We start from the raw sequence: 10,121 nt of genomic DNA, 5'->3' as shown, positions 1-10,121 counted from the left end.
ACACGTATTCATAAAACAAATACACACAAGGCAATCCAAAACTTAGACATAATTTCGAGTTTTATGAGACAAATGTATGTTTTCCCAGAGGTAAAGGAAAAATGTAAGACTTAAAACTACATTATTCATACCGGTGTAATTAAGTCATACTGAAAGTTGGCATTTTTCTTCCAGAACTCTACTTTTGATTACTGGTATCTCTAAGACAGATAATAAATTAGGTTAAGCTGATTAAATAGTGTACTACTTAATTCATAACTTCTAAAATCATTAAAAATGGGTACAGAACTTTTGAGGAATTTCCAGACACTTGGGGTACAACAAAAATAGTAATTACGTGATTTTAAGAGTAATAACTCTTTCCTTAGGATTGACATTCTGTTTACTTACAGACTGTCCATTTATCCCCCGGGGGTCTTCCATTGAATACTTTTTCTTCTGAATTATATATGGGCTATTAGCTACACGCTTCTTCAAAGGGTTCCAACACCCCTGCACCTGCGAAGAATAGAGCACCAAGCGGCCGTATTAATTGTGTGGCATGAAATCAAGAGCTGATCTTTGCATCTGCAGCTTCCCATTTACTTGCATGTATACACAAGTCAAGAATGCTTACCTTCACTGAATGCATCTTTAAAATAAATATTATGGGCTCACCGTTTATCACAATTTACATGAGCCAAATGTGGCCAAATTATAGCTCAGTGTGTCTGCTGTCAGCAGCTGCAGCCCAAGAAAAAAAAAGAATGGAGAGGCCAACTAGAGGGCTTTCTACAACACATTATTTTTGAGCCAACAGTACAAGAGCTTTTTTTTTCTTTTTGAATTCAGTTTCTCCAAGCTATTTATCAACGTCAATTGCACCATAATGCAAAGAGGAAATAGTAACAAAGAGATATGATTGTAGTCTGAGTGAGGATGAAAGAGAAAATCTAGAGTTGAGTGTTGTAGCCTCAGGGCAAGGATATTATTATACTATTTCTTAGCAAGTTTACATTAGGTCACAGTTTCACGGCTGATCAATTCTGAACCTTCAGAGACTCAACACCTTTGAGAAGAATGGGCTTTAGGGATGCAGCAAGGTGTGGACAATAAATATAGTATGTTGAAATATATTCTGCCGTTAGCTATCTTCAAAAAAAAAAAAATAATAACAACATAGTCTTCTGGCTTCCCAGTCTCATTTCCTAATTTTCTGAATTGGTTTTCACTTGGTTTTCACGCTCATCTTCAAATAAGAAACCCAAAAGAGATTCTCAGGTTCTCTTACTTGGGCTTGGCAACTAAGACATTTTTCTATGTGCTATTTTTCTATCAACTCCAATATAGATATTGAAATATTATGGAATTTTAAGAAAAAAATGATCTTAATATCACCCAAGACAAAATTACAGAACAGAGAATATTTAGTAGTCTTCTTCTTCTTCTTTTTTTTTTTTTTGTTTTTTTTTGAGAGAGAGAGAGTGAGTGAGCGAATGCACGTGAGGGGCAGGGGAGAGGGAGAGGGAGAGGAAGAGGAAGAGAATTTTAAGCAGGTTCCACACCCAGCCCAGAGTTAACACAGGGATCTATCTCACAACCCTGAGACCATGACCAGAGCGAAAACCAAGAGTCAGATGCTTAACCAATGAGCTACCTAGGCACCATGAGTATGTAGTAGGCTGACTTCAGTACCACTTTTTGTAAAAGTTCTTGAACCTCTGAGTGTTAGATGGTAGGAAAACCACTCCACTGGAAATCAAGAGATCTGAATTTAGGTTCTGACTCTGCCACTAACTACTTGAATGATCTGAGGTAAATAATTTATCCCTCTGAGCCTCAGTTTTACTATCTGTGAAATGGGAGATTTCAATTGGATTTTCTCTTCTAGGCATATATTTTATATGTGTAAGTTCATGAATGCATGCATTTACACACATAATCTTCAGGTAAAAGATCCCAAGCTTGGATGATTGGGGAGGTAACTTTGAAATACTAGAGTCATTTTCATTTACATTTGTTCCCCTCACAATTATCAATGCTGGAATATATATGCCTTAACCACGGTCGGCACAAAGGTGATGCTTCTTCCATAACTTAAGACTCATAAATAACTAGACTCCCCAAATTTTGAGATTCCTTACTAGAGCACAGTGTTGTTGTTGTTGTTTTTAATTTTCACCAGAAACAATTTTATAACTCCAGGTTATGTATAAATAAAAATGCTGTGGATGTATTTACGGTCTGCTAAATCAAGAAAACACAACATAGTACTCTATTTCAAATAGCTCAAAAGTTCAGAACTGAATCTTAAAATCACCCCATCATTGCTGTTGGAGGATTCCTTGCATAATCAAGGAAGAGCTATTACAGAAACTATACTTTTTTTGTTGCTTGAGTTAACTCTCTTGAGGCACATTAACTTTTCTAAGGTGATAAGGCAACTTTTAAAAATTATAATAATAATCCTACCTTACCTTGGTCAAACATTTTACAGTTTCCAAAGTGCTTTCATGTGAATTGCCCACAGTGCACCTATATGTGGTGAGACAAAGTCTGGTCTCATTCCTCCCAGAAGGGAGCAGGCCCAAGACAAAGCCCCCTCTGATTTCCCCTAAACTCCCATCCTCTCCATACCTGTCCTGAGAACATGTTTCAATCAAAATCTGTATATTTGATATTCCAGGATTATTTCCCATGTGTTTCTTTCCCATATTTCCATATTGAACTTACTGAACAGTTTAAGGTATTAAGAATGGTCAAGTTACAGAAGCATGAAAGATATTTCATTCGTAATTTTATTTCTTCTGAAGATGAAACTGTTCTGTACCGAATGCTGTATTTGTTATTGTTTCCTGGGCTAAAAAAGAAAAGACTGAGCTTATTGAGAAGTCAAAAGAGTCAGCATTCATCGACTTCAGATAGATGTCTCCACCAAGAAAGACTACCACTCAAAAATCAAAAAATCACAGAGAGCCATGGCCTTTATTTACAAATCCTCCACTGCTTGCTAAATCAGCCTAGTTGTTTCCAGATTTCTACATGTCAATCCAAACCGTGCAATAGAGGCCATGACTGGTTCTACTGATGTTTAGGAGTCTGGCTTTAGTAAACCCTTAATTCCCTTGCTGGACTTGATCTTTTATGGTTTATGAATAAGCCTGCCCCCATTATAGCACTTACCTAAGGGGACTGTAATTACTTCTCTACCTGTCTCCCCCACTAGACTATAGCTCCATGAGGCCTAGGCCCATGCCTTACTCTCTTGTTCAGGGTACATATGGCACCCATTAAATATTATGAGTGAATGAATGAATGTATGTTATCGAAGCATGGCAATTTTTTAATACATGTGAACTCTGAGTCAGAATTAGGTGGGCAGCTAAATGGTGGTGTTATCATTCAATCCACTTGAAAAGTACCCATCAAATTTCTGGTCCTGAACATTGGTTTCAGCTACCTAAGAAACAGGCTCAAGCAAAAACAGGTTACTTGATTCCGATCTATCTACCTACCTACCTATTTACCTACTTACAGTACAGAGATTTGTTATTCATAAAACTGTTTAGACCTACATATAAACCCATGTGGAGTACTCAGAGATGAAATTCTCAGGGACTTTGTTTAGACCAAGGAGTGGCTCCTAGAAAAGAAGGACTAGAAGAATATTCAAGGAGACTCATCTAGACACAGAATGGTGAAGACAGGTGCACACTGATGAAAGGATCAGTGGGTTGAGATTTGTTTTAGGAGATTTGTGGAGCACCAGCAGCAAATGCCTTGGTATCAGAGGTTTCCCTGCAAGGACAGGGCACCACGAGTCTGGTGGTGGTTGGACACCCATTCACACAGTCACCCAGCACTCACCTTGCCAAAGCAAGGTGCATTTGCCACAAAAGGCCAAATCCTTTACTTAACCGCTACCAAGTCAATTATTATGGCACCCTCCATGTGAGGGGTGCCCCCTGGACTTATACACCATGGAAGGCCATCGCTCTGTTAGCCACAGAAGTGTAAAGTTCCCTGATCAAAAGACAAGGGACTGAGAGACAGCCTGGGTTTCTGCGGACCAACGTCATCATTCTGGAGTCAGTTATCCACTCTGAGTACAGAGGAAAAGCCTGGAAGCCTCTTCCTGAAATGTATTTTAACAACTCCTTAAGTAGGAGGAAAAGATCAACAGAAGAAAATAGCGAGAAACAGCTGCACAGCCGGGCACACATTTAAATATATGTGATTCGACTCTTCCTATTTGCTAGCTGCATGAGGTCACCTGAGAAAAATGCTCTCCCGGGGCAGACAGCGGTAATCATCCCCTTCCAAGGTCATTGCAGCTCACAGGAGACAGGAGACAGGCTAGGAGTCCTCACAGGCCCAGGCCAGATGCTAGCCTAGGCACACGGTGTTGAGCGGAATCATCCAGGTGGTTCTGTTCAGCAAGAGGGAGAGTGGGAGCCATGCTGGGCAGAAGGAGACAAGGAGCACAGGCCCTGTTTGGTCTTTTCAAGAACTGAAGGGACTATGCCTCCTTCAGTCCAGCCCCTCGGACCGTCAATGAAACACCACTGAGAAGCTAACTTTGATAGGTGGGCTCCCTGGACGTGGGAATAATGGAAGCCTTAGGAGCTCCTTTTCTATTTGCCACTCTTGGGGGAGTGGGGTAGGAAGAGACTAAAATTGGTGTATAGGTACTAGCAAATGGATAATAGCAAATAAACGTCAGACATACACAATGATAAAACAGACTCTGTAGAAAGCATCAAATGGAGACTCAGAATGACAAAGATCGCGATCCTACGAAATTTCCTTAGGGGGCCCAGATCTATAACAAAATTGGGCCCCTAGTGATGGCACTATAATCACATCTGTAGAGGTCAGGGATACCTGGAGGCGACATCTGAGGCCCTATGGCAACTGACAAGCCTATTACTTTTTAAGATACTGAACAGTTCTCAATACAACAACTTTAATGCTTGTGAGGCAAAAAATCTATTCTGCGCATTCCTGCTCTAGTTTAAACTTTCCCTGGGATGCCAATTTGTCTCCCCACGTCTGTGAACAGCCCTCACTGCTGAAAAGAAAAATACTCAATAACTCTGAACCTAAAATTTCCTGGGTTCAGTAAAATCCATATTCATTCCACATAGGTTCTTCCCATTCATTTCTATCCAGCAGCAAAACCAGGTGGTTTATAAAATAAGCAATAGCATCTCATCTTGCCCGTAAACTTCATCCTGCTTTTACCTTAGTTCTGGATCATCACAAACTTCCTGGCCATTGTCAAAACAAAATATGGGGAGACATTAAGTTGGCATTAAGTGTATAAGTTATGGAGGCATGAATGACACAGATGGAGAAAGGGTCTAGTCAGGCAGGCTCATCAGACAGACCTTCTAGATTGAAGAAAAATAAGGTAGAGACTAATACGATTTGGAAGAAAATAGTATTTTTTAAAAATTTTATACATCATCTACATTTTAATTTTTCCTGCTGGTTTTGAAAAATGGGTTATGTTTTAGATGACACATAAATCACCTCTAATGAACCAGAGACACATCAGATACTGTTAATAACTTGTGACTCCTTTCATGAAAGAGTATTTTCGTTACAACACACCATCACTTTAATCTTTGCTTTCTCACCAAGTGTTGAGTTTTCTAACATTCCTGAGAAGCAGAAGGAAACTGGTGGTTGAACATGCTTTAGAGAAAAGAAAAGGGCTATTCTGAAGTATGTCACCAGACGACTACAACGACAGATTGAATAAATATATCAAATCAAGGGGTCTTTAAGAAAATTTACAAACAGAAGTCTGCAGTGAAATGAACCACTGGATGAGTGTCCTCCGGGGACCCACACGACTCACCATTCCATGGCTCCCAAAGCCACAAGATGCCGTGTGTCACTGCTGCCTCTTCTGTGCTGTGCTCACCTTCCTAAGAAATTTGGTTATAGCAAGAAAAACAGAGATTGGGCACGCTCAGGTGAACGAGATTCAGAAACCAGATACTCAATGAGCTCTGAGACTGTTAAGGAGCACATCCCAACTGCTGAAGCCACTAACGCAAAATCAAGTTCAGCTCCACATTGGTGGAAGTCTTCTACAGTTGGAAATAAAGTTTCTATAGAAATAAATGTCCACAACAATTTGCTTTTATAGCTGTTCCACCTAATTACTGGTACTACTGTTTTAAAATTTTATGTATGAAGTCTATCTATTCATCATAGACTTTCTATATGCATATGACCAGATTTCTGCCTGCACCATATGCAACTTCCTACTAACTTCAGATGAAGAATGGAAGGCAAGGGGGCAATTGAATGAGTTGAGGCAAATTAGGAAAATTAACAGCATGTGTTTATTCAGTAACTAAAGTTCAATTCAAACTATGTTTTCGAGAGCAGTAGACCTACACAGTATTTTAATGCATTACTTAATACATGAACAATATTAAGAAAACTTTAAAGGAAGGCCCCCGTAATCCCATCAATCTAACTTACTTTTATGAAACTATAATCATCGTGAATCATCATGCTTCTATTTTTCTGGTTTCTCTTAACATTGTTCCATAAACATTTTATGGTCTGTACTTGTCATTTTTAATTTCCATATAATTCGCATTTCATCAGGGCAATATTCCCATAAAGTGGGACTTTGGGTTTTTTTTCACTCTTGCACTATAGCATATAACACTTCAAGATCTGCATTCATCAAGCTCTTTTCCCTCTTTTAAATGCCTTAAGGATAAATTCCCACCTGCAATTAGAGGATCAAAAAGTAAGATAGTTGAAACTAGTAAGTGAGGTCAAATTCACTTATTCAGATCTCTCTTCCATACAACATTGACCCTAGCAAAAGGATGAAACATGAGAGTCGTATCTTAAGAATATTCCAACGAAATTACCACCACAGAACCTGTGATCTTGACAGCATTCATGAACCTCCCTATATCAAAGGTTACTAAATTTTTTTATTCATGGAAGAACTTTTGAATACTAAAGACCATGACTGGACAGTTGAAAGCCTTAAATCGTTGATGTGCCCCATCACCGTGCTGACAGGATGCATGGTTATCACACATGGCTCACTTGCTCTTTCTTCCACTCAATCTTGCTCTTTGAATAGAATCTGCTCTCATGGGCTCAAGATGAAAAGTCAAACCTCTTTCCAATAAACATCGGCTCTTTCATTACCACCCTGATCACTTTCTCCTGTCTTTTAGCAAGGAAAATCACCATGCCACAGGACTCAGTTGGTTGAGTCTGACAGCCATTGTAATAAAATACTTTATACGCAAGCAAAGAAATAATAAATGTTGCCCATTAATTATGATTGGTGGAACACGCATGAGGGATTTGAGGAACAGTGGTTTGTGTGGTAGCATATTGCTTGAGAACCATGGGCCTATAAATCTCATACATAATGAACAAATGCAGGCAGCCAAGAGAAAGTGACCTAAAATATAATACGCAAATGAGAAAAGTATCTAAAATGTCACCAGGCCGGTTTATCAATTCTGCTGCATCTGCTGGTTGTAGGTACTGTCGGTCCTCTACAGGTGTACTTTATGATACAATGTATCATAGAAATAGTTTCTCAGCCTACAGAGACTGTAGGTTCAGTTTTAAAATAACAAGGTCTACAATAACTAGTAGCAAACTGCACTGGTACCATTCAGTGATTATGTTATTCGTGTCTAAGTAAATGGCTATAACTAAGTGATGAATTTTCTCACTTTATTCAAAAGACAAGGAGGAGATATGAAACATCAACTCCTTTACTTTCGTGCAGAAAGATCTACCATTGGATACCTCCTAAGATGTTAAAAATATACCATAAAAACTCACGAATAGGGATGGAAAGCAGACAGTGGTTGCCTGGAACCAGAGCCCAGGATGGGGGTGGAGAGTGGTTGATGAACAGTAGAAGGGTACAAAGGAAATCTCTGGGACACTAGAAGTGCTAGATCTTGATTGTGGTGGTGACACAGGTGAACATAACGATCAAAACTCACCGAACTATGAAATAATAAAGTTGATTTTTTTAAAGGGCCACAATTCATATTTCTTATTAGTTGTTAACCTCTTTTTTTTTCCAGCACCATCAAGGAAGTAACATTTTGCTAATATAATTGTCCTTGCCCCTCCAAATCAAACCTGACAATGTTAGTGCTGATCTTTGTCTAGCCATTTATCCACCAACACTCCTCTCTATTGCAGCTGACATTGACTCCTACTTGAGTAAACCATATGGGTCCAACAATTAATAATGTTCATTTTTAGGTGTCACAGCAAAAAGGGGCTTTAAGACATCTCCTTGGTTTAAGAGGTGAGGAGTAAAAAAAGTATACAATGTTCTATCATATTAAGGTTCAATTGGCATGTCAATAATTGATATGGTCCTGAAGGTTTTAATTTTTGAAGACAAATTAGAATGTGGAATGGTGGTCAGGTTTTCAGTAATACCCTGGGTCAGATTCATTAAGCACTTGGTCTGTGCTTAGCCTACAAAAAAAGTTCGGCTGTCAAAATTAAAAAGCAGGTTTATTTCTAAAAAATACATGGAAAGATTTATTTCTCAGACTCTTATGCCATTTCTGCTAAAATTCAAAGGCAATTTTAGCCATGGATATAGGCACAGACTTCAATATCCAGCCCATTAGGTAACGTATTTAGTACAGGGGATCCAAGTTCATTGTTAGACCTTAGAATTAATGCATATTACATATGCCAGTTTAGGAGAAACTAGAGAAAAAACACCTCCCTGCTCTGCTCCAACACTACTCCTTTACCCTTGACAGTCACAGCTAAAGCTTAGCAAAGCAATTTCCTCATTTCCTGGATGCTGACTCTTACTTTTACTTGCTTCTTGACCAGAGTCAGGACTGCAATCTCAGAGGCCAAAACACCGAAAACAAAGACAGTAATGGAGAAAGCACTAAGCTGTCAGAAAAGAGGCACTGATTCAAGGTTTCGTGAATTTCACTCTTTCCTTAAAACCAAAGGATAACTTCCTTTAGTTCAACACTAGAAACGTTTCAGAAATCTGCCTCCCCTCAATTCCATGAGCAAACAATTAACAAGTGACATGCGTCCTGGGATACTGGGATACAGGTGGTATGAGATGCTGTGATGGGACCGCAGAAGGAAGTTGTGGAATCCAAGTTCCCATCTAGAGTGGGAATCACTGAAAACGTCCTTTCCAGATAGTCAGGCTGCTTCTGCAGGAACACTTCTGGGGACAGAGATTCACCAGCTTGGCAAGTCATTTGGTCCACAGCTGGAGGATTTAACTTCGAGGACATTTTCTCTTAGACTGAGCTGAAACAGACCCATCAAAGCCCCTTCTCTAACATCAGTTTTTCTTCTGCAGTGATACAAATATACTTCAATACCTTCCTATACTATTCTATGTATACTTCCTATACATCCTATATATATAAAGTCGTTCTTGAAATATTTAAGATGAATAATATCTCCCTTCGGACTCTCCTTTCTAGGCCCAAAAGGTCCTTTCAAAAAATGGGTTAACTTTCTGATTTCCCTCCACAGGATCCCAAAACCACTGGCATTGACTGAGTTCAGGACACTCAAACTATTCTGCAAATGACCTATTTTCAAGATCCAATCCTTCTATATTTGAGGAACTGACTCATCCTTGTGAAATTCTCATTGTGTTAGTTTCTGCCTGTCAATCAACCTCACTCCGATTCCCTTTGACTCAGGATTCTGCAAGGAATGACTAATGTAACCATTCCAGCTTTGTGTAATATGCCAACCTAAAAACCACTACTTTAGCTTTCTACTTTAAAGTCACTGATAATGGGGCGCCTGGGTGGCTCAGTCAATTGAGTGTCTGCGTTCAGCTCAGGTCATGATTCTAGGGTGTTGGGGGAGAGTCTGCTTTTTTTTCTCTCTCTCTCTCTCTCTCTGCCCCTGCTTTCTCTCTCTCTCTTGATCTCTCTCTCTCTCTCTAATAAATAAATAAAATATTTTAAAAAATAAGGTCACTAATAGAAATAATAAAGAGGAGAAAGCCAAAAACAGAGCTAGTCCTGATGAATCAAAGGGTGAGAAAGTCTACTGGAGGATCATGGTAGGAGGGTAAGGGTTGCAGTTGGTAACTCTGACATTTATCAACT

Source organism: Meles meles, chromosome 1 (genome assembly GCF_922984935.1).
Source record: "Meles meles chromosome 1, mMelMel3.1 paternal haplotype, whole genome shotgun sequence".
Lineage (NCBI taxonomy): Eukaryota > Metazoa > Chordata > Mammalia > Carnivora > Mustelidae > Meles > Meles meles.
This window is presented reverse-complemented; position numbering follows the sequence as displayed.